Source organism: Adiantum capillus-veneris, chromosome 15 (genome assembly GCF_014529385.1).
Source record: "Adiantum capillus-veneris isolate H3 chromosome 15, ASM1452938v2, whole genome shotgun sequence".
Taxonomy (NCBI): Eukaryota; Viridiplantae; Streptophyta; class Polypodiopsida; order Polypodiales; family Pteridaceae; genus Adiantum; species Adiantum capillus-veneris.
The window spans coordinates 129,390,091-129,415,576 of NC_140945.1; the positions used below are offsets into that span (position 1 = coordinate 129,390,091).

At 44.5% G+C, this 25,486-nt stretch overlaps 1 long non-coding RNA gene across 1 annotated transcript in view; it reads right to left on the bottom strand.

Moving 5' to 3' along the window:
- The window catches only part of LOC147441484 (uncharacterized), a 45,888-nt gene extending 22,365 nt beyond the window's left edge, over positions 1-23,523 (bottom strand). Inside the window, exon 1 of the long non-coding RNA XR_015184369.1 lies at positions 23,501-23,523. This is a non-coding gene — a long non-coding RNA (uncharacterized LOC147441484). The remainder of the gene's footprint in view (positions 1-23,500) is intronic.
- Positions 23,524-25,486: the final 1,963 nt, after the last annotated feature.

Below are 25,486 nucleotides of genomic sequence, written 5' to 3' on the forward strand. Positions count from 1 at the left end.
GGCTGCCCATTGTCTCCTACTCTATTTGGTATGTATGTTGATGAGGTGTCTGATTACATCCACAGAGAGGGTGACAGAGGTGCACAGCTGGCAGGGACGTGGATCCCATTGTTGCTATATGTTGATGATATTGTGCTAATATCCGACTCACCAGAAGGTATGCAACGACAGTTGGATGCACTACGCAGTTTTGCAAAGGATAGTGGATTGTGTGTAAACCTAGGTAAAACCAAGGTTATGGTGTTTAACACCACACCGCAATGGGTCAGGAGATCAGTACCTACTTTCAAATATGGTCAGGAGATTGTGGAGTATACAGATGCATACACTTACCTAGGGGTAGTCTTTACTGGGCCGAGATTTTCCTTGAGAAGAGCGGCAGAGACTAGACTAACCAGAGCTGGTGTGGCTCTAGGAGGAATGGAGAGGATGTGTTCGTAGGTTCAATTCCAGGAACCTAGGACAAAGTTATGGCTCTTTGATACTCTGGTTGCCTCTACTATGTTATATGGGGTGCAGGTTTGGGGACCTTCTATCGGCCAGGAGGGTTGGAGGCGTATGGAGAAGCCCCTAGTATCTATGATCTCTCGGCTGATTAGAGCCAAGGATTCCATACCGCATGATATCATTCGAGCGGAATTAATTGCTCCCCCTATGGTGATTGAGGCACTTACTAGATCAGTCTCTTTTGTACACAGTTTGTGGGATACTACCAGAGACAGATATGCCAGGGTGGCTCTAGAGTCCTCCAGACAATTAGCTCTTAATGGGGATACATCATGCTGGTATGCACAGATGGCATCATGGTTTCAGACACATGGTTTCACCATGGACAGGTTGCCTCCTTTTCAATACTCTCTACAGGCACCCTTGAGGTCTTTGACGTGGGTAGAGATTAATAGACTCATTCGTCGAGATCTGATTCAGCTAGACACAAGGAGGACATGGATAGAGCCAATACAGGAGTTGGGCACAAAGCCGGCTTTCTATAGAGAGCATTTTCTCCACCTCACAGGGGATGGGTTTGTGATTCGACCTAGCTATATGGACAGGCATCTTTCTCATGGTGTCCGATGTGCCATTGGCCAGATACGCACGTCCTCACATCAGCTCGAGATTGAGACTGGCAGATTCAGAGGGACACCAGCAGATAGCAGGAATGCCGCTTATGCCATCTAGAGCCAGAGACAGAGGTACATTACATATGTCATTGCACAGTGTACTATGAGATACGAGGCCGTTTTCATTGTCTATTCAGAGAAGGTTTCGGGCCACTATCCAGGGTCATGAGTTATGAGGATCAGAGATGTCTTGGGCTATATCTACTTGAGCTACACAGGCATAGAGAAACTTTACTCAGGAGAGCTGAAGAGAGACAACCCCAGAGACAGATCACAGATTTCTTTACACTAGATACTGAACACCCAGAAGAACAGACAGAGGAGCAACCAACAGTGGAGAGGTCTATCCGCACTACTGGCATTCTCATAGACCGTGCATTGGAGCTAGGGAGATCTAGACGACCCCGATGGAGAAGAGGAGCTACACAGTTTCGAAGGAGGCTACAGCAAAGGATTCGAGCCATACTTTTTCGTCGTCCAATGTGCAGATGAAGATGGATCTCTATGCAGATAGATCTCTACCTCCCAAATTGTCTACACATTATATAGCTCTATTCACACGTTTCACGCCTTTCGCCTTTCACACCTATCCGCTTAGTTTAGGATTCCGCAGTATTTATATCTTGTTATCCCTAGTTTAGTTTAATTTAATTTAATTTATTTTGTTAATCTGACTTGATATCAGATACACCGCATTGTAACTTCCTGGTCTCATAGGTCACTTTGGCCTTTTGAAGACGTTAATATAACATTTCATTTCTCTCTCTCTCTCTCTCTCTCTCTCTCTCTCTCTCTCTCTCTCTCTCTCTCTCTCTCTCTCTCTCTCTCTCTCTCTCTCTATACTATGTGTATTCCATCTTGTTGTGTGAATATTACCCATCAAGTTCCCTCTTTCCTTTCCTACCCACTTCCTCTCAACCCTCTCCATCCCTTCCCTACCACTCACCCTCGCCCCTCCCCTCCTACCTCTCGCTCCTACTGTAACATATTTAGCTACGGCTACAGATGAATGGAAATGATTTTTGTGCGCACAGAATAGGTTTATGAATTTATTGGTACTAATTCATAATTTAAATAAACGGGTAAATTTTCCAATTCAATGTGCATTCTAGAAATTCATCCCTGTCCGGATAGTATGATAAGTAGAACAATAACCGCAGACACAATGCAAAACAAATCAGAACAAGCACAGAAATAAGATGGTGTCCCCAATCCTCTGAGAAAAGTCATGATTTAATATTTTCACGGAAGCCGTTGTAACAAACTTGGACACCCCAAGTCAAGATTCTACCGCGACACAGCAGAGATTCACTTCAAAACAGTTCACAATTCACACTTGAGTCGACACGGCCCGACGTAGTTCCATGCCTAGAGATATTGGCCCCAAAGACTGGCGCCCCTTTTGGTATTTCTTTTTGTATTAATCTGTGTTCAAAGTACAAGAGAGTGGGTAGGTGCTCACTCTCAGACTCTTCATCCAAATGCTCTGAGAAGTGAGGCCCTGCCCACTTATTTATAGGTTACAAGGGATGCCCAAAACCAGAGCCCCAAAAGCTGCCATTCAAAAGCTTTCAACAATAAAGCAATAATCCCAAAAGCTGCTAGTAATTCTCAGCCAGCGCAAAAGTACGATTTCCGTACAGTTGTCCGCTTTTTGCGCCACAATTCACGAAAATTCCGTACGGGTGCCACGCCAACTTATCAGCGAGAATCGCACCGAGAATTGCGGAGCTGCCGTACTGTCTGCCACGTGTACATTCCGGGCATGTACCCTGCTGCCAACGGGTGTGAGTGTGTCCGGGCATGCCATGTCACCAGTTTGTGACATACACCCCTCTTGAAAGCATTGTAATCGCCCTCGATTACCCATGCAAAACCGATAGAGGCCATAAACTGTCTTAGCAGACACTGACTGTTAGTACCGACACACTAGCAACAACACATCTAGCACATGTATCAATTGACAGTCACATCACAAGACATCGCAGGACATCACTTGACATCATAGGACATCACATGAAAAATCACATTCAAAATATCATTCCAAATCTCAGACCATGATTAATCGGCAACGTATTTAGCAATCGCATCTAGATCCAGTCGGGACTTCACAGATGCCCGATTAACTAATCCATATTGCCATCATGTCTATAGAGATTTATGAGACCTAAATGTTGCAGTCATTTCGTCTATCAGTTCCTCCACTTAAACAAGTCAAGTACAAATCAATCAGTATCATTTTCATTATTGGAAATTCTAGTTCATAAATTCATACAGCAGAATACTGTCAGCTAAGCAGTATCCCTGAAACCCAAAGGGACATCAGTGACTCTATCAAAAATCGAGGCAATCTATTGACAAAGGAGCGGAGTGACTATCCTCTTCTGCAAACCCGCTACACTAGATTCACCCATGCTGAAATCGGGGTTCTATCGAAATCGACTATGCTTGTAAGGTGCAGCAGAATGAATGTTGAACTTTTCTCAAGATGAGTGCTCCGAACTGTGATCAAGGTTTCTTTTACTTATGGAAGGGAGAGCCTTCCGTTCTTAATGAGAGAGTGCAATGGACACAAACAAAGTGAATGGACACAGTGAATGGAAGTGCATGAGACTGAGAGATAGAGAAGAGAATATGACACCAGAGACGTTGTAAAACCCTCCTCCGAAGGCCCCACTCTCTATGGCGAGAGTGGTCTACTTATGATTGCATAAATCTCTACAATGATTGGACTTGCCGACGATGTCGACGACAATGAGGACCACAATGAGACGGGCTGAAATCTGGAAATGCTAAGGACTGAAATCTGCAAATCTTGTATCTGCTGAATTCTGACTCTATGTCGGTGACGATGTCGATGACGACAATGCGACAACGACGCGCTGAAAAAGCAGATTTTCCGGGCTGAAACTGCAAACTTCGATGGATCCCACCGTGCGGCGAGGAACTGCTGCGGGAAGGTTAGATCTACGAGGTTCAGGACTTGTTCTACGAGTGCTAAAGGCTGAAAACTGAAAACGCTGGTCCTATGGCTGATTCTGTCGCGATGATCTGCAAAAACGTTGAGGTTGATATGCAAACCAAAAACGCTAGGGCTGAAATTGGTCCTCCTGCTGCCGGTTGTCTTGCAAATGCAAAACGCTAGGCTTCTTGATGGGTCTTACTGTTGCCGGGGCTGATCTGCTGTTCAACAATCGCCAGGCTGCCTGTAGAAGAGAACGTTAGGTCCTTGCAGATACAAAAACGCTAGCCTTGCTGATAGGGGGGGGGGGGGGGGGGGGGGGAGGGAGGGGGGTCTTGCTGAGAAGTTGCCTGTTGAGCGGTGCTCCTGCTGCCTCTTCTGCTAGAAAGTGCTAGCGCTAGGTTTGCTTATATACAACTTAGCAAAAATGCCCTACCTACTTTCCAACAAAAGTCACTTAAAAATAATAAGTGAAAAATGTCAAAAATAGAGAAAATAGATCTATGCACTGTAAAAATGCTTCTGATGGGTTTTGATGGAAATCTGATGGTCATGCTGTGTGCAACCAGAGGATATGCATCTATTCTAAGCGTCTAGACATGCACGGTTTGCGAACAGACTCACGGCAGTGCCAGATCACTTCCTATTCTAGACTGACTTGACTGAACTGACCCCTTGTCATGTTGTAGCTTGTCCACGGACACATACGGTTGGATGTGTCACTTGACATCCCCTCCTTTTCAAAGTGAGGTACTGGTACCGAACTGTATGGCGTCAAGGGAGACCACCAATAGCATCCGGAATCCTCGAAAGGACTCTTCGCCGGCCCACTCTGAGGTGTGGGTCGTGCGATACTTGAACTTCATAAAGGTCTGCAAAGTCTTCTTCTTTGGGCCGCGCCGAAAGCGACACAAAGTCTTATGTGACTCCTTCAATGCTTCAACTTTGTCGATAGTCATGCTTCTTCCTTCTTCAAGAATCTCCGATGCTGAAAATTCATGAAACCACTTCCAACACAGAAACATGAACATACCCATTCCATGTAAAGTGACTAGAAAAATTCTACTCCTTCGAACAAATTGTGCATGCGATGCAAATGAACAAAGTGACGGAGTGCCAAACCGTTCATCAAACACATGCAAACAATGGGGTCGAATCTTGACTTTCTGATCTAAATCAATCAACTCTGGTAATTCACAACGGAAATGCCCATGCTTGGTGCTCATACTTTCTTGTGCTCTTTCTACAACTGTGTCGTGCCAAGGAAGATACATGAAATGTGACTTCCTTGAATGCATACTTTTCAGCTTTTCATGAATGATCCGCATAGATCCGTGCTCATTCATGAGTGAAACGTGTTCAACGTACAATATGTCATCCCTAGGAAAAGGGATCACATAAAGACGCTAACTAAAATACAGGAAACGATCACGAATGAAACACTCGAACAATACGTGATGACTAATCACACAAACACATAGTACTTCCTGTGAGGGTTCTTTGGACCTAGGCTCGAGAGCCAAGATCGGTTCTTCGTGTTTGATCGAATCTTCCTGTGGGGGTTCTGTGGACCTCGACTCGAAAGCCAAGATCAATTCTTCGTGATTGATCAAATCTGCAACGAGGTTAGCTTCGCGAGAAAAAGCATCAACTAACCCATCATCCTTGTGAACAATCACATCGTGATCATACAAATCATCATGCTCATGAGAAATCACATCTTGATCACCATGCAAATCATCATGCTCATGAGAAATCACATCTTGCTCATCATGCAAATCATCATGCTTGTCATTGTCATTCAAATCATCATGCTTATCATTATCATTCAAATCATCATGCAAACCATTTTCAGGCAATTTCTCATGCTTATCATCATGCAAAATCCTGTGTGTCATGCTTTGGAGAAGAAGAGACTGAGAGAGTCTCCTTTTCCCAAATCTCTTGCATCTGTGCCTGCACTTGAGAAAAGAGTCGCAACAACTCGTGCATGTGGCGCGCTTGCTCATGCTCACGCTCTATAGCTGCCTTTCTTTCTGCTTCTATTTCTGCTTTTCTTTCTGCGTGTCTGCGATCAAATTCTACCATTCTTTCTATTCTTCTTGCTTCGCGTTCTAACTTCCTGTCCATAAACATCTGCTCCAACTCCTCCATAGGAGTTAGTGCAATCCTTGGCGTAGATGGGGAAGGGGGAGGGTCGGAAAAACCTCCTGGTGGGGAAAATTCTTCTTCGCCTCTCTCTATTGCTCATCACTTCCAAGCGAAGTATCCATTCTGCTTCGAGTGATGACCATCCACTGAAGTCCTGGGTTCTTGTGGGTTCTTGTGGGTTCTTGTGGGTCTTGGGTTCTTAAGCTCACGAGGAACTTGGGTTCTTGGGTTCTTGAGGTTCTTGAAGTTCTTCTTTCGCTTGCAATCTGTGTTAGAGAAGAATCTTCTCTTCACCCGAGTTCTGCTCTTTTCCGCGGGCGCACCCCTTGGCGGCCTTTCGCTCACACCAAGGTTGCTTTTTCCCACCTCACGTCGATTGGCCGGCCGCTAAGTGCACGGTCCGCTCTCAATGAGTGAAAAGACGCACAAGGGGAGGCTAGACAAGCCCTTCTTTCTTGGGTTTCCTGTCACTCTTCAAAAACACTACTAGTAATCGACACGCCCAAGTGAACTTGGGTTCGTGCAACTTCAACAAGCAAAAAAATTATGTGGTTCTTGTGGTTCTTTCCTTGAGTGATACAGAACACTGCCAAAGCTCTGATACCAATGTAAGGTGCAGCAGAATGAATGTTGAACTTTGCTCAAGATGAGTGCTCCGAACTATGCTCAAGGTTCCTTTTACTTATGGCAGGGAGAGCCTTCCGTTCTTAATGAGAGAGTGCAATGGACACAAACAAAGTGAATGGACTTAGTGAAGGGAAGTGCATGAGACTGAGAGATAGAGAAGAGAATATGACACCAGAGACGTTGTGAAACCCTCCTCCGAAGGCCCCACTCTCTATGGCGAGAGTGGTCTACTTATGATTGCACAAATCTCTACAATGCTTGGACTTGCCAACGATGTCGATGACAATGAGGACGACGACGAGATGGGCTGAAATCTGGAAACGCTAAGGACTGAAATCTGCGAATCTTGTATCTGTTGAATTCTGACTCTGTCAGTGACGACACGCTGAAAACACAGATGCTGAACTCTGCGTTTTCCGGGCTGAAACTGCAAACTTCGATGGATCCCACCATGCAGCAAGGAACTGCTACGGGAAGGTGAGATCTGCGAGGTTCGGGACTTGTCCAGCAAGTGCTAAAGGCTGAAAACTGAAAACGCTGGTCCTATGGCTGATTCTGTCGCGATGATCTGCAAACCAAAAACGCTGAGGTTGATCTGCAAACCAAAAACGCTAGGGCTGAAATTGGTCCTGCTGCTTCCGGTTGTCTTGCAAATGCAAAACGCTAGGCTTCTTGATGGGTCTTGCTGCTGCCGGGGCTGATCTGCAATCGCCAGGCTGCCTGTAGAAGAAAACGCTAGGTCCTTGCAGATACAAAAACGCTAGCCTTGCTGATGGGGGGGGGGAGGGGGGTCTTGCTGAGAAGTTGCCTGTTGAGCGGTGCTCCTGCTGCCTCTTCTGCTAGAAAGTGCTAGCGCTAGGTTTGCTTATATACAAGTTAGCAAAATTGCCCTACCTACTTTCCAACAAAAGTCTCTTAAAAATAATAAGTGAAAATGTCAAAAATAGGGAAAATAGGTCTATGCACTGTAAAAATGCTTCTCATGGGTTCTTATGGAAATCTGATAATCATGTTGTGTGCAACCAGAGGATATGCATCTATTCTAAGCGTCTGGACATGCACGGTCTGCGAACAGACTCACAGAAGTGCCAGATCACTTCCTATTCTAGAGTGACTTGACTAAACTGAACCCTTGTCATGCTGTAGCTTGTCCACGGACACATAGGGTTGGATGTGTCACGTGACAATGCTAAACCGAATGCTTCAAGGTAAAGGTTCACAATCTGAGGAGTATCTGCTAGGTCCTCCTCCTCCATCCACTTCGCATCCAATGCGGAATAGTTCTTGAATTTAACCAAGAACCGCCTTATCACTTACCTTTCATCTTTCTATCTTTATGTGCCAGTATTTGTTCTAGAACGAGTATCTCCTCGCTTTCCTCCACTTCGGGTTGCTCATCTGGCTTCCCATCATCGGGCAAATCGCCCTTAAAAGGCTTCAAGAGACTCACATGAAAAGCATTGTGAATTCTCGAAGTATCCGACAGCTTCAGTGTAAAGGAGACATCATTTATCTTTTCTTTTATCTGGAAAGGTCCATAGTATCTCATGCTAAGCTTTGGAAAAAGCCGCTCATTTACCTCTTTCTTTCTCAGGAGTGCCTTCTCAAAACGTAAGAGCACCCAATCGTCTTCCTTTAATTTCAAATCGTGACGGTGTCGATCTGCTGCCTTTTTGTGTCTTTCCTGAGATTTCTCTAAAGCCTCCCGGACCTTAGCAAAAGCAGTGTCCAAGTCCGTTGTGTACTGGTCGGCTTCAAAAATCCTATCTTTCGTGCTTAAGAAGGGTGGAACCTTCGTAGCACCTTCAATAATCTCAAATGACGCCTTCCCTATCGAAGAGTGGATCATGTTCTTGTAGGCTAATTCCACCAAAGGTAAAAACCTTTCCCATTGAGTCTTCTGATCCGAAATGTAAGACTTCAATAAATCCAGTACGACTGAATTTGCAATCTCAAATTGCCCTGCCCATCTGTCAACGGGTGGAAACATGACGAGAATTGCATCCATGTGTCAATGTCCTCCCAAATAGCCTTCCGAAACAAACTCGTGAATTGGGGATCTCGTGAATTGGGGATCTCTGTCGGAGACAATTGAATCAGACAGAGGCCATAAACCAATTCAGTAGATACTGACCCTAAGTACCAACACACTAGACACGACACATCTAGCACTTGTACAAAGACGACAGTCGCATCACTGCACATGACATCACACGACATCACATGACAAATCAATCACAAAAAAATTCATTCCAAATCTCAAACCATGACTACCAGCAACGTATTTAGTAGTCGCATCTAGATCCATCCCGAACCTCACTGATGTCGGATTAACTAATCCCATATTGCGATCATGTCTATAGAGATTTTCGACTCAAGCATTATCGTGTGCTAGTCATTCGCCTCAAGCACTGTCATGTGTGAGAAATCATTCGCCTCGAGCACTGTTGTGTGCGAGAATTATTCACCCCAAGCATTGTCATGTGCGAGTAATCATTCGCCTCAAGCACTGTCGTGTGCAAGTAATCATTTCAGGGGATCACAATCCATCACTAAGTTCATATTGAACAGAGTTGTGTGGCCATCTCATCCCGCAAGAACGCTTGATCAGTTCCATTGAATCAGTCGTGATTCAATATTCATGATTCGTTATCCGGTTCATTCGAAAGTTGTCACTGCTCCATAATCATCATTGTCTCATTCTTAATCATGTTACCTATTTACAAATAGCAGGTTCTTTCATTAGTTTCATTTCAAATTCATAATACTTATCGTTGTCAGGTTTATTTTGGAGCGGTCATTGCTCCCAATTCGTCATCCATTATCATCGATTTCATTTGATATCTGCACACATCTACCAAGTTCTTCCAGAGAACATTAGTCTCGTACATAAATCAGAATCATCTTCGGAAATTCCTATTTCAAAGTTCAAGCTCTGATACCACCGTAACCGGCTTGGGACTTCGAGTCTAGAATTTGTCTCGCTATAAGAGAGAATCACTTGAAATACTTCACAACTTTAAAATCACAGTTCAATCTGATCGACACAGCCCGACGTAGTTCCGTGCCCAGAGAGATTGGCCCCAAAGACTGGCGCCTCTTTCGGTATTTCTTTTATATTAATCTTTGAGCAAAGTACAATTCCTAAAGGGTCCTCCGCTCTAAGACTCTGCGTCGAGATGCCCTGAAGAGTGAGGCCCTTGGGTTTCTTTTATTCTTACAAAGGGTTGTCAAAAGCAGAGCCCCAAAAGCAGTTAAACTCAAAAGCAAATTGTCCCAAAAGCAACTAGTCCTCAAAAATTGGCAAAAAGCAGCCAGCGCAAAGTACGAAAATTCTATACAGCTGTCAACGCAAAAAGAGGACATGTCCGTACAGTCTGCCACGTGGGCATGTCAGTGGAAAAAGCGAAAATCCGTATTGTTTGCCACGTCAGCAAGTCAGTGCGAACTCCGTACTGCTGCCACGTGTCAGCATGTCCATACAGTTTGTGCCACGTCATCCCATCTATCCGCGGGTGGTCATGCCACGTCATCAGATTGTGACAGAAAGGGAATCAGCTGGTAGATCAGAGAATTCCCCAAATCCAAATTGAGGTGCCAAGGACAGGGAGGCCAGAAGGGCTACCAACAGTTCAAAGAGCACAAGAATAGAATGGAAAAGTAAGCTAGGTCCACCGGATAATTTGGTCAAGGGTACTTTTTGGCCCTCGGTGCAAAGTGGATGGAGGAAGAGAACCTCGCAAATTCTCTTTAGAGAGAGCTGTATCTTGAAGCTTTTGGGTATTAGCAGTGTCTATGCCAAAAGTTATCGATGACTCAGCAGGGTTGAATCTAGTGCAGTGCGGACTGCACAAGGGGAGCCACTCCATTCCTTTGTCATAGATGCCTAGATTGAATAAAGTCACTAATTTCTCTTTGAGATTTTAGGATACTGACGGGCTAACAAAATTTTGTAGAATGACTTTATGAACTGTGTGCGCTGAATTGGAAATTTCCTTGATTGAACTTGTGCTCTTTCATATATGTATTGTTAGAGACATGTAGAGAAAGATGAAATGTCTGCAACATTTTGTCTCATGAATGATTGAAACTCCGTGCAGCTAGGCATCTATTAGAGATTCGTGAGATCTCGATGTGATGCCTAAGTGAACGAAATCTAGTGCATCAAGATGTCTATCTGGACGAGATGACTGGATAGTGTTGCGAGTGCATCAAGAGTTCCGGAAGGATGAGATGGTTACACAATGATCTAAGTGCATCAAGAGTTTTGGACAGAATGAGATGGCTAGTTTGAATGATTGAAGCACAAGTGCGCAATATGATTTGTGAGTTGCATGCTATGTGGATGCATTGTCTTGTGGGGACGGTCATGGGCATGGTCTGTTGGTGGCCAAATACATGGCTTGTTCCGCTGGAAAAGGTAAAAGAGCCCTCACCCCATAAACTGCTCCTAGGAGATAATGAAGCCCCAACTGGATAGCAGATGAAACACTTGGTTGTGGCATCTCTTCTTCAACATCTCATAGTCATCAAGATCATATGCGCATGTGTCTTTGCCATATGTGTTGGCATGTGCAGCAAGAGCTCCTATAGTTTCCATGTCGGAAAAGAAGATTTCTTGCCTAAAAAACCCAGGAAAGGTGATGCCTCTTAGCGCTTGCTTTGCAAGTGCCCCAAGCTCACTGTACTTGTTTTTGCATTTCTCTCTAAATTAGACGCTGGTTTGTATGGAAAGGTGAATCGCTTCTTTATGTTGGATGTCTTGGCTTTGGTCTTCATTGGTACCTTGGACTTTGTGCTAATAGCACCTCTCCTATGCCGATGCATTGTATCCATCAGTGACGGCTTCAGAGTTCATATGCTTGATGTAAAGGAGATGCTGCATAAAAAGTTAAACCTCATGTTGCAGATTCAGATCCGGAGACGTGGCATCTGTAACTAATTTAGCTCACCCTGCTTCTCAACTGCTTGTTCCTCGTGCACTGACGCTTTTGCCTCGACTTGCTCTTCCTCCTCGACTTCAACTTTACCTTCCACATACTCATACTCTTCCTTGAAATAACAAGGTATTGTTGCTAGGTCCATGGTGGTTGTAAAAAGTAGGATCGCACTCTCCGTAGAAGAATGGTAGATTGGCGCTCTGATAACACTATAAAATGGTGAGTCACTACAGAGCAGTGAAACAAACAACACACCACATCTGAATTGAACAATAAGTACTTCAACAAGCTAAAATTGCAATCAAATATTCCAAGTTTTCCATGAAGAAAACTCATAAAATTCTCCAAGTATTGTTGTAGACACCAGCAAATCCTTCAAATTTGTGACCTCAAAACCGAAGTGTGTCCTTGTAAGGTGCAACGGAATGAATGTTGAACTTTGCTCAAGATAAGTGCTCCGAACTGTGCTCAAGGTTCCTTTGTTCTTATGGAAGGGAGAGCCTTCCGTTCTTAACGAGAGAGTGCAATGGACACAAACAAAGTGAATGGACACTGTGCCTGAAAGTGTATGAGATTGAGAGATAGAGAGAGAAAAGAATACGACACCACAGACGTTGTAAAACCCTCCTCCAAGGGCCCCACTCTCGTTGGGGAGAGTGGTCTACTATTGATTGCACAATCTGGTACAAGATGCTGATGCAAATCTAAATGGGGCTATGTCGATGTCGACGGTGTGGACGACGAGGACGAGATTATGGCTGAAAACTGAATGCTTGGGATGCTTCTTGTCGCTGAATTTGCCAATGCAAAAGGCTGGTTTTTTGAGGCTGAAAACACTGGTTTTCTGACGATGAGGCTGATGCTGAAAACGCTAGGGTGTTGAGGGTCTTGCTTGGAGGAAAAACGCCACCAAGGGAGAAAGGTCCTACTTGAGAGAGAGAGAGAGAGAGAGAGAGAGAGAGGGGGAACCTGCTGCCTATGGCAGGTGTTCTCCTTGCTCTTCTGCCAAATAATGCTAGACTAGGTTTGCTTATATATTATCTTACCCAAATTGCCCTACTCAGTTCCCAATAAAAGTCACTTAAAATAATAGGTGAAAAATGTCAAAAATAGGGAAAATAGGTTAAATGCATTGAAAAATTCCCTTGAAGGATTCTGATGGATTCTGATGGAAATGCTTATGATCATGCTATGTGCAACCGGAGGATATGCATCTACTCTAAGTGCCTGGGCATGCATGGTCTGCGAACAGACTCACAAAAGTGCCAGAACACTTCCTAAGCTAGACTGACTGGACTGATTGAACCCTTGTCATGTTGTAGATTGTCCACGAACACATAGGGTTGGATGTGTCACGTGACATCCCCTCCTTTTCAAGGTTAGGTACTGGTACCGAACTGTATGGCGTCGAGGGAGATTGCCAACAAGGTCTAGAATCCTGGGAAGGACTCTTCGCCGGCCCAGTCTGATGCGTGGGTCATGCGATACTTGAACTTCATAAAGGTCTACAACGCTTGCTTCTTTGGGCCGTGCTGAAAGCGACAAAGTCTTCTGTAGCTCCTTCAATGCTTCAACTTCGTCTAGAGTCATGCTTCTTCCCTCTTCAAGAATCTCCATGGCTGAAAATTCCTGAAACCACTTCCAACACAAAAACATGAACATACCTATTCTATGTAAAGTGACTGGAAAAAATCTTGTCTTCCTAAAAGACTGTGCATGCAATGTAGATGAACAAATAGACGGAGTGCGAAACCGTTCACCACACACACGCAAACCATGCGATCGAATCTTTCTCAACGGATCTAAAGCAATCAACTGTGGCAATTCACAACAGAAATGCCCATGCTTGGTGCTCATACTTTCTTGTGCTCTTGCTACAACCGTGTCATGCCAAGGAAGAGATAAGGAATGTGACTTCCTTGAATGCATACTTTTCAGCTTTCCATGAACAATCCGCATACAACCTTGCTTGTTCATGAGTGAAACGTGCTCAACGTACAAGATGTCATGCCTAGGAAAAGGGATCACATAAAGACGCTGACTAAAATACAGGAAACAATCACGAATAAAACACTCGTACAATGCGTGCTGACGAATCATTCGAACACATAATACTTCCTAGGCTCGAGAGCCAAGATCGGTTCTTCCTGATTGGTCTAATCTTCCCGTGGGGGTTCTTTGGACCCAGGCTCGAGAGCCAAGATCGGTGCTTTGTGATTGATTGTCTCTGCAATGAGGTTAGCCGCACTAGAAAAAGTATCCACTAACTCATCCTTCTTGTGAACAATCACATCTTCTTCACGCAAATCATCATGCTTTTGAGAAACCACATCTTGATCATGCAAATCATCATGCTTGTCATTGTCATCCAAATCATCATGCTCATCATTATCATTCAAATCATCATGCTTATCATCATGCAAATCTTGTGTATCATGCTTTGGAGAAGAAGAGTCTGAGAGAGTCTCCTTTTCCCGAATCTCTTGCATTTGTGCCTGCACTTGAGAAAAGAGTCGCAACAACTCTTGCATGTGTCGTACTTGCTCATGCTCACGCTCTATGGTTGCCTATCTTTCTGCTTCTCTTTCTGCTTTTCTTTCTGCCTGTCTGCGATCCATTTCTATCATTCTTTCTACTCTTCTTGCTTCGCGTTCTAACTTCCTGTCCATAAACATCTACTCCAACTCCTCCATAGGAGTTACTGCAATCCTTGGCGTAGATGGGGAAGGAGGAGTGTCGGAAAAACCTCCTGGTGGGGAAAATTCTTCTTCGCCTCTCTCATGCTCATCACTTCCAAGCGAAGTATCCATTCCACTTCGAGTGATGACCATCTATTGAAGTCTTGGGTTCTTGTGGGTTCTTGTGGGTCTTGGGTTCTTAAGTTCACGAGGAACTTGGGTTCTTGGGGGTCTTAGTTCTTGGGTTCTTGGGTTCTTGAGTTCTTGAGGTTCTTGCGGGTCTTGAGGTTCTTGAGGTTCTTCTTTCACTTGCAATCTGTGTTAGAGAAGGATCTTCTCTTCACCCGAGTTCTACTCTTTTCGGCGGGCACACCCCTTGGCGGCCTTGCGCTCACACCAAGGTTGCTTTTTCCCACCTCACGTCGATTGGCCGGCCGCTAAGTGCACGGTCCGCTTTCAATGAGTGAAAAGAGGCACAAGGGGAGGCTGGACAAGCCCTCCTTTCTTGGGATTCCTGTCACTCTTCAAAACCACAATTAGGAATCCACTTTGCCCAAGTGAACTTGGGTTCGGGCGACCTCAACAAGCAAAAAAAAATATCTTGTGGTTCTTTTCTTGAGTGACAAGAACACTGCCAAAGCTCTGATACCAATGTAAGGTGCAACGGAATGAATGTTGAACTTTGCTCGAGATGAGTGCTCCAAACTGTGCTCAAGGTTCCTTTGTTCTTATGGAAGGGAGAGCCTTCCGTTCTTAACGAGAGAGTGCAATGGACACAAACAAAGTGAATGGACACTGTGCTTGAAAGTGTATGAGACTGAGAGAGAGAGAGAGAGAGAGAGAGAAGAGAATACGACACCAGAGACGTTGTAAAACCCTCCTCCAAGGACCCCACTCTCGATGGCGAGAGTGGTCGACTATTGATTGCACAATCTGGTACAAGATGCTGATGCAAATCTAAATGGGGCTATGTCGATGTCGACGGTGTGGACGACGAGGACGAGATTATGGCTGAAAACTGAATGCTTGGGATGCTTCTTGTCGCTGAATTTGCCGATGTACAACGCTGGTTTTCTGACGATGAGGCTGATGCTGAAAACGCTAGGGTGCTGAGGGTCTTGCTTGGAGGAAAAACGCCACCAAGGGGGAAAGGTCCTGCTTGAGAGAGAGAGGGGGAACCTGCTGCCTATGGCTTGTGTTCTCCTTGCTCTTCTGCCAAATAGTGCTAGCCTAGGTTTGCTTATATATTATCTTACCCAAATTGCCCTACTCAGTTCCCAACAAAAGTCACTTAAAATAATAAGTGAAAAATGTCAAAAATAGGGAAAATAGGTTAAATGCACTGGAAAATTCCCCTGAAGGATTCTGATGGATTCTGATGGGAATGCTTATGATCATGCTATGTGAAACCGGAGGATATGCATCTACTCTAAGTGCCTGGGCATGCACGGTCTGCGAACAGACTCATAAAAGTGCCAGAACACTTCCTAAGCTAGACTGATTGGACTGATTGAACCCTTGTCATGCTATAGCTTGTCCACGGACACGTAGGGTTGGATGTGTCACGTGAGAAAAGGTTTTGGCAAGCCCTGCAGAGCATTAAATCGTCCAATCTCTTGACGGAATCATTCTTGATCAAGTCTTACTTTGGCAGGATCCTTGTTTCCGATGCATTTTCTATAATCTATCGTATCCTACATCAAGGGCTTAGGGTACTTGATCAAGACTTACTCAAACCCCATCTGCAAGGCTTTCTCACATGAAGCCTTGTATGAGATCTTTACAGTTGAGCCTTCTATGGCTAGGATTATCTTTTTAACAATTTTTGTACTCATTTGATACTTATTGAGACTCGATCAACTTGTGAACAATTTTCTCTCAAAGAGGGTTTTGGGCCACTTTCTAGAGTCATGAGATACCAGGATCAGAGATGCCTCGGATTATACATACTGGAGATTCGCAAATACATAAAGGACCTCTTGAAGAGGGGCACAACGAGAGAGATCTAGCAACAGTGGAAAATTACAGATTTCTTTCAGTCACAGACAGAGGAGTCCGAGCAGCCCCAACAGCATAACAACACTAGAGACACCAGAGGCATACTGCTTGATAGGGCGATAGAGTTGGGGCGGTCCCGTCGCCCACGGATGAAGGGGCCCTCTCGACATCGACGCAAATTGCGACAGAGGATCCATACCATACTGGCGGGACATAGGAGCCGTCCCGACAGAGTGCCTACCTTGGAGGACATTGAATCTCTATAGCCTTTTGGATACTGATGTATATGTATATGATGCCTTGTATCAACTCACCCTTTGTATTCCCTTTGTAACAGCTTTCACCCCAACCCTACCCACTATTTTCTTTTCAGTTCTTTGTACTTTTTGTATGTAAGGTGCAGCAGAAGTGAATGTTGAACTTTGCTCAAGATGAGTGCTTCGAACTGTGCTCAAGGTTCCTTTTACTTACGGAAGGGAGAGCCTTCCGTTCCTTTAGTGAGAGAGTGCAAGTGATCACAAACAAAGTGGATAAACACTGTGAATGAAGGTGCTGAGACTAAGAGATAGAGAGAGAAGAATACGACACCAGAATGTTGTCAAACCCTCCTCCGAAGGCCCCACTCTCTATGGCGAGAGCGGTCTACTATTGATTGCACAAATCTCTACAATGCTTGGACTTGCCGACGACTAGACGGGCTGAAATCTGAGAATGCTAATAGCTGAAATCTGCAAATCTTTGTCTGCTGAATTCTGACTCTATGTCGATGACGATGTCGATGGCGACGATGCGATCACGACGCGCTGAAAACGCAGATGCTGAAATTTGCGTTTTCCGGGCTGAAACTGCAAACTTCGATGGATCTGACTGTGCGGCGAGGATTTGTTACGGGAAGGTGAGATCTACGAGGTTTGGGGGTTTTTCTGCGGGATCTAACTGCTGAAAACTGAAAACGCTGGTCCTAATCTGAGTCTTGTCAAGATGAATCTGCAAAACGCTGGGAGTCCATGCTGATGCAAAAACGCTAGGACTGGTTCCTGTCCTGCTGTGGAAACGCTAGTGATATGCTGTGTCTGCCAATGCCGGAGCTGATCTGCAATGCAAAAACGCCAGGCTTGGAGATGGTTGAAAAACGCTAGGACTGCAAGTTGCAAAACACTAGGTTTGCTAGGGGGATCTTGCTGAGAAGGTGCCTGTTGAACCTTGGTTCCTGCTGCCTCTTCTACCAGAAAGGCGCTAGCGCTAGGTTTGCTTATATACTTGCTTGCTAAATTTTTCCTACCTAGTTCCCAACAAAAGTCACTTAAAAATAATAAATGAAAAATGGCTAAAATAGAGAAAATAGGTTTTCTGCACTGTAAAATGCTCCTTATGGAATCTAATGGTAATGTTGATGATCATGCTGTGTGCAACCAGAGGATATGCATCTACTCTGAGTGTGTGGACATGCACGGTCTGCGAACAGACTCACAAAAGTGCCAGAACACTTCCTAATCTAACTGAACTGAACCCATGTCATAAAGTAGCTTGTCCACGTACACATAGGGTTAGATGTGCACGTGACATCCCCTCCTTTTCAAAGTGAGGTACTGGTACTAAACTGTATGGCGTCGAGGGAGATCGCTAACACTGTCTGGAATCCTGTTAAGGACTCTTCGCCGGCCCACTCTGATGCGTGGGTCATGCGATACTTGAACTTCATAAAGGTCTGCAACGCTTGCTTCTTTGGACAGCGCCGAAAGCGACACAAAGTCATCGGTGGGTCCTTCAATGCTTCAACTTCGTCTATAGTCGTGCATCTACCTTCTTCAAGAATCTCCGAGGATGAAAATTCCTGAAACCACTTCCAACCCAAAAACATGAACATACCCATTCCATGTAAAGTGACTGGAAAAATTCTAGTCTTCTTTAAAGACTCTGCATGCAATGCAGATGAACGAAGTCACGGAGTGCCAAACTGGTCATCAAACACACGCAAACAATGGGGTCGAATCTTGACTTTCTACTCTAAATCAATCAACTGTGGTAAATCACAATGGAAATCCCGATGCTTGATGCTCAATCCTACTTGTGCTCTTTCGAAAACTGTGTCATGCCAAGAAAGAGGTATGGAATGTGAATTCCTTGAATGCAAACACTTCATCTTTACATGAGTAATCCGCATACATCCGTGCTCATTCATGAGTGCATCATGTTCATCGTGCAATATGGCATGCCTGTGAAAGGGATCACATAAGGACGGTGACTAAAATACAAGAAAGCATCACGAATGAAACACTCGAACAATGCGTGCTGACTAATCATTCCAACACATAATACTTCCTGTGAGGGTTCTTTGGACCTTGACTCAAGAGCCAAGATCGGTTCTTCGTGATCTATCGAATCTGCAATGAGGTTAGCTTCACTAGAAAAAGCATCAACTAAATCATCATCCTTGTGATCAATCACATCATGCAAATCATCATGCTCGTGAATAATCACATCTTGATCATGCAAATCATCATGCTTATCATTATCATCCAGATCATATGTGTCACGCTTTGGAAAAGAAGAGACTGAGAGAGGCTCCTTCTCCGGATTCTTTTTAATCTTCGCCTGCACATTAGAAATGAAAGATGAAGAATGAACAACTTGCTCTCCACGAATGACAAGGGGAGAGTCACTTTTGGCATTGAAAATGAACGTATTTTCCGCCCAATCAATGAGAGGGTTATGCTCACAAAACCATCGAATGCCCAAAAGCATATCACATCATGAAAGAGGAGAGACTACAAACTTTCTGCGGAAGGACACTTATTGAACAGTGAACAAAACATCAAGGCACTCTCGCATGATGAGAGAGTCCATACCGGGAGAGAAGCCTAACACCTCGTTGCGAACCTCCAAGCGGGCTCTTTCGACAAGAGAGTCACTAATCAAATCATACATACTGCCTAGGTCAAACAATATGACAAAACGCTGACCCTTCACATGAACATAACACTTGATAAGAGACTCATCAAGAGAAACTTGGGTCACACTCGTGTTCTCATTTATTGCATTGACAGAGGAAGTGGGTTCTGTGGGTTCTTTAGATTCATTAGATTCAAGCTTAGGACATGTTCTTTTTATGTGACCCTTGATGTGACAATGAAAACAACGACCTTCCTTAGAATAAATGCTTTGTTCTTCCGACGTGATGTATCCTCCTAAAATTCCTTGTTCTGCTTTTTCATATGGAGTGAGCTTAGGTTTAGCAATTGTGTTAGTTTTATCCTTAGGTTCATTGGGAGAGTTCTTTTCCGAGAGACTATTGGAAGATTGGTTAGAAGAGTTACCGTTCTTACCATTCTGAGGAGTCTGAGAGGTACTTGTGAAAGCGTTGTTTTCCTTAGGCTTTCCCTTGTTGTGCTTCATCTCTTGTGCAAGAGCAATCGCTACCGCCTTGTTGAGATCGATTGGGTCGAGGACTTCGACATCAAACCTGATATAGTCGTCCAATCCGAAAATAAAAACCTCCTTGCGATCATCATCCGATTTGCGTAATTGGGTACCGAGTTGCAAAACACGATTAGAGAAAAACATAACTGGCATACCATTTTGCTTGAGACTGCGCTAATCGTCTTTCAATCGTGCTAGGTACTATGGTGGCATAAACCGCGCCTTGAGCTTGTCTTCGAAGTCAGCCCAATTGAAGGAAAGAGGCGTGCCTTCCTCGGCTTCCTCTAGGTACACGGTCAACTAAGCTTCTTTCCATGCGTGGTACCAATTAATGGCATCACCGGCAAGGTACATAGCTGCCGTCAAAACCTTGCTATTTCTTGTCTTCTTGATTGTCGCAAAATAAGCATTAAATTGATGCAACCAAGAATGAATAATCGTAGCATCCATCTTACCATCATACTTACTAAACGTGATCTTCTCTGTGACGGGGTTGTTGGAGTCCGAATCTCGGCTTGCACCACTTGATGAACTACCAACATCTTTGGCTGGCTCGGATTTCGAGGTGAGAGTCTGTCGGACCAACTCTTGCATGCGTAGGTCTCTGCACCTCACGCTCTGTCTCCAAGGCCGCTCGTCTGTCTTCGGCCGCCAAGCGCTTTTGCTCACGCTCACGCTCAATAACTGCCTTCCTTTCTGCTTTTCTTTCTTTTCATTCATCGCGCTCGCATTTCAAGGCAACACGAGTCAATTCTTTTCGTGCCATCATGTCCATCATCGACTTGACCAAAGCCTCCATAGGATTTGGTGCAAACCGTTGCGTAGATGGGGAAGGGGGAGAGTCGGAAAAACCTCCTAGTGGGGAAAATTCTTCTTCACCTTCGTCATGCTCATCACCTTCATGCAAAGTATCCATTCCGCTTCGGGTGATGACCATACACTGAGATCTTTGGTTCTTAAGTTCACGAGGAACTTGGGTTCTTGTGGTTCTTGGGTTCTTGGGTTCTTGAGGGTCTTGAGGGTCTTGGGGTTCGTGAGGTTCTTGAGGTTCTTGAGTTCTTGAGGTTCTTGAGGGTCTTGAGGGTCTTAGGGTTCTTGAGGTTCTTGCGGTTCTTCTTTCGCTTGCAATCTATGTTAGAGAAGGATCTTCTCTTCACACGAGCTCCTCTTTTCCGCGGGTGCACCCCTTGGCGGCCTTGCACTCACACCAAGGTTGCTTTTTCCCACCTCACGTCGATTGGCCGGCTGCTAAGTGCACGGTCCGCTCTCAATGAGTGAAAAGAGAAACAAGGGGAGACTGGACAAGCCCTTTTTTCTTGGGTTTCCTGTCACTCTTCAAAAACACGATTAGGAATAGACACACCCAAGAGGTCTTGGGTTGCGTGCGACTGCAACAAGGAAAAAAAATTATTGTGGTTCTTTCCTTGAGTGATACAGAACACTGCCAAAGCTCTGATACCAATGTAAGGTGCGGAGAGAGAATGTTGAACTTTGCTCAAGATGAGTGCTCCGAACTGTGCTCAAGGTTCCTTTTACTTATGGAAGGGAGAACCTTCCGTTCCTTTAGTGAGAGAGTGCAAGTGAACACAAACAAAGTGGATAAACACTGTGAATGAAGGTGCTGAGACTGAGAGATAGAGAGAGAAGAATACGACGCCAGAATGTTGTCAAACCCTCCTCCGAAGGCCCCACTCTCTATGGCAAGACCGGTCTACTATTGATTGCACAAATCTCTGACGATGTCGACGACGATGAGGACGACGACGAGACGGGCTGAAATCTACAAATCTTTATCTGCTGAATTCTGACTCTATGTCGATGACAATGTTAATGGCGATGATGCAATGACGACGCACTAAAAACGCAGATGCTGAAATCCGCGTTTTCCGGGCTGAAACTGCAAACTTCGATGGATCTGACCGTGCGGCGAGGATCTGCTGCGGGAAGGTGAGATCTACGAGGTTTGGGGGTTTTTTTGCGGGATCTAACTGATGAAAACTGAAAATGCTGGTGCTAATCCGGGTCTTGTCGCGATGAATCTGCAAAAAGCTGGGAGTTCATGCTGATGCAAAAACGCTAGGACTGGTTCCTGTCCTGCTGTGAAAACGCTAGTGATCTACTGTGTCTGCCAATGCCGGGGCTGATCTGCAATGCAAAAACGCCAGGCTTGGAGATGGTTGAAAAACGCTAGGTCTACAAGTTGCAAAACACTAGGTTTCCTGGGGGAATCTTGCTGAGAAGGTGCCGGTTGAACCTTGGTTCCTGCTACCTCTTCTGCCAGAAAGTGCTAGCGCTAGGTTTGCTTATATACTTGCTTGCTAAATTTTTCCTACCTAGTTCCCAATAAAAGTCACTTAAAAATAATAAGTGAAAAATGGCTAAAATAGGGAAAATAGGTTTTCTGCACTATAAAATGCTCCTGATGGAATCTGATGGTAATGCTGACGATCATGTTGTGTGCAACTAGAGGATATGCATCTACTCTAAGTACGTGGACATGCACGGTCTGTGAACGGACTCACAAAAGTGCCAAAACACTTCCTAATCTACCTGAACTGAACCCATGTCATGAAGTAGATTGTCCACGTACACATAGGGTTAGATGTGCACGTGACATCGTACCAAGACTTGGTATTAGATTCACCACATGTAACCGTTTGGTCTCATAGGTCATTTTGGCCTTTTGAAGACGTTAATATTACATTTCATTTCATTTCATTTCTTTCAATCACAAACAGAGGAGTCCGAGCAACCCCAACAGCATAACAACACAAGAGGCACCAGAGGCATACTGCTTGATCGGGCGATAGAGTTGGGACGGTCCCGTCGCCCACGGATGAGGGGGCCCTCTCGACGTCGACGCAGACTGCGACAGAGGATCCATACCATACTGGCACGACATAGGAGCCGTCCCAATAGAGGAGCCGTCTCAACAGAGTGCCTACCTTGTAGGACATTGAATCTCTATAGCCTTTTGGATACTGATGTATATGTATATGATGCCTCGACTATCAGAGAGCTCCGAGGTATCAGCTCACCCTTTGTATTCCCCTTGTATCAGCTTTCACCCCACTCCTACCCACTGTTTTTTTTTCAGTTCTTTGTACCCAGACCTGGTATTAGATTCACCACATGTAACCTTTTGGTCTCATAGGTCATTTTGGCCTTTTGAAGACGTTAATATTACATTTCATTTCATTTCTCACAATACAATTTTCACCCTTAAAAATTCTCTCTCTCTCTCTCTCTCTCTCTCTCTCTCTCTCTCTCTCTCTCTCTCACCGCAGTCACTTTTGGTCTCATAGATCATTTTGGCCTTTTGAAGGCGTTAATATTACATTTCATTTCATTTCTCACAATACAATTTTAACCCTTAAAATCTCTCTCTCTCTCTCTCTCTCTCTCTCTCTCTCTCTCACACACACACACACACACACACACACACACACACCGCAGTCACTTTTGGCCTCATAGGTCATTTTGGCCTTTTGAAGACGCTAATATTACATTTCATTTCATTTCTCACAATACAATTTTTACCCCTTAAAAACTCTCTCTCTCTCTCTCTCTCTCTCTCTCTCTCTCTCTCTCTCTCTCTCTTACCGCAGTCATAAGATAGGTTGTGGTCATGACAGTGATGAAGACACCGCCAAGAATCACGATAGGGCCAGTGGCGAGACTCCACCTGTTCGCAATCGCCATGTCTCGCTAATATTTTGCACTATCAAGAACACAAGTTGAAGAGGAATTATTCTTACGTGGCTGGGTGGCTGTGTGTGTGTGTGTGTGTGTGTGTGTGTGAGAGAGAGAGAGAGAGAGAGAGAGAGAGAGAGTAATGCATACCTGGATCCACTCTCCACTCCAACAACAACAGTCGAACTCGAGCGCTTAGAAAAGCTAGGATAAATTTTTTGGACTTTGTCCTCGATTTCAAAAAATAATACATTAATCGGAATCTTTTGAAGATGCTCCGAAGGTAAAGGCGCACGATGAGCGAGTAGAGGCAGGGAGGGCCGCGGTGGCCTCAAGCTCAGTGACGAATCAGCAACCCAGGGTAGAGATGGGACTAGATATGAAGTCGGATGTTGAGGCGGAGACAAAGCAATGCGCAGAGGTCGTTGCATTTTTTTAAACTTGGTGAATCGATTGCAATCGCAGCTCGACATGTTGGTGCATGTGGTTAGGCTGGAGGCCTTAAAGCGCTGCATGCTGAGGGGCCTAGTTCAATTTTTCTCAAGTCCTTTTACAAGATAAGGCCCTGATAAAGGGGAGCATGAGATTCGCAAGAATCTGTGGTGAAATGAATATAATAATGAAGCCTACCATAATACAAGTCAAAAGACCCATTTACAAGCTAAGGGTTATTTCACAATCTTCCTGGTACATCAAAATACGCTTCGAAAACCTCAAAAACCTGACAGATGATCACGTGTGTTAAATTCGGCGCTGTCACTACTTGAATTTGGCCATTGGCCAAAGACTTCCGCACACCGGTCATCGGCCATTGACTACCGGCCAACCGACCAGCTGTTTTTTGGTCACTTTTCGATCGTCGTTCGGCCACAATATTTTGACAAAAAGGAATAATTTGACGAATGAATTTTTATTTTTCGACAAGTGATTTTTTCTCACTCACGATGGCTTTCCTCATAATCGGGGCCTAACAAATGTGCATTTTTGTGGAAAAAAATTACAAGGGGTGAATCAGGTCCCATACTTAACAATCTTCCACTTGGAGAGTGATCTCCACACCAAACCTGTGACTGCTTTTCATCATGGTTTCTTATCCTTGAATGCCAATTGAAGATGAGCAAAAACTCAACCTATCCTTTTGTTAACCACCTTTGCTAACATGTCTGCAAGATTCTCATTTGTGTGCACCTTTCCTAGCTTTAGTTGTCCCTCTTATCCAAGCTTCCCCAAGAATCTGCGAAGCCATAGATTCCTTGAATGCCAATTGAAGATGAGCAAAAGCTCAACTTATCCTTTTGTTAACCACCTTTGCTAACATGTCTGCAAGATTCTCATTTGTGTGCACCTTTTCTAGCTTTAGTTGTCCCTCTTATCCAAGCTCCCCCAAGAATCTGTGAAGCCATAGATTCCACTTTCGTGGTAAAAAGTGAGACCACTTTTTGCAACTTTAAAGCCCAACCTATTGTCGTTCTCCTTTGAGTATCTTTGTCACATGCCATATGTGCATCAGCATACTCTTGCAAGGAAATGTTAGTGCCTCCAAAATACAAAGCATTTGTGGTTGTCCTTTTTAGATACCTTAGTATCCACTTCACAGCTTATCAACGCTCTTTACCTGGATTATCCATGAACATACTCACAACTCCCATTGCATGTGCAATGTCTGGCCTTGTCCAGACCATAACATACATTAGAGAACATATCGATGCAGTATATGGAACTTTAGACATGTAAACTATCTCCTCTTGTGTCTTCGGACAAATCTTTGGTTAGGTTGAAGCGACTAGCCAAAGGTGTAGAAACATGTTTTGCATCTTGCATTGCAAACCTTTCTAGTGCCTTCTTTTATGTAATCCTCTTGAGATAGCTTTAGTGTCTTCTTCATCTGGTCCCTTG